Source organism: Lipomyces chichibuensis (genome assembly GCF_038497645.1).
Source record: "Lipomyces chichibuensis strain CBS 12929 unplaced genomic scaffold V1513scaffold_117, whole genome shotgun sequence".
Lineage (NCBI taxonomy): Eukaryota > Fungi > Ascomycota > Lipomycetes > Lipomycetales > Lipomycetaceae > Lipomyces > Lipomyces chichibuensis.
In genome coordinates, this window is record NW_027117569.1 from 8,301 (window position 1) to 8,761 (window position 461).

Here is a 461-nt window from a genome sequence, read left to right on the forward strand (position 1 = left end):
AAATGTATGTATGACTAAATAGAAAGTGGAAGGGAGGCTGAGAGTCTTGATCTTAATGATGACCAGTCTCACGGACATTTCAGGCCTATATATACATGAACACTCGAACATCTCTCTAACCGCGATGACGACATCCTCCTCAGGTCTCCCCGGCGAATGTACTCTACGACATTCGCCTAACTAAAGACTAGCTCAAAGACTAGCTCAACACGAGATCAACGCTCGTGATTCTCACGGAGTGGGGTCGAAGTGATGAGTGGTCTGATCTCACTAACCTGAGACAGTGATCGACCACTGTCCAGTGCCCAGAAAAGCGGGGTACATCTGTCTAAGACAGAAACCCGTCATACTGGAAGTGAAGATCAGCCATCTCCTGCACACTTGTCAGGAACTGCATGACGTCACGTCAGGTACGCAATGGCGTCGTGACGTCAGGCCAGTCTGACAACAACCGATCCCCG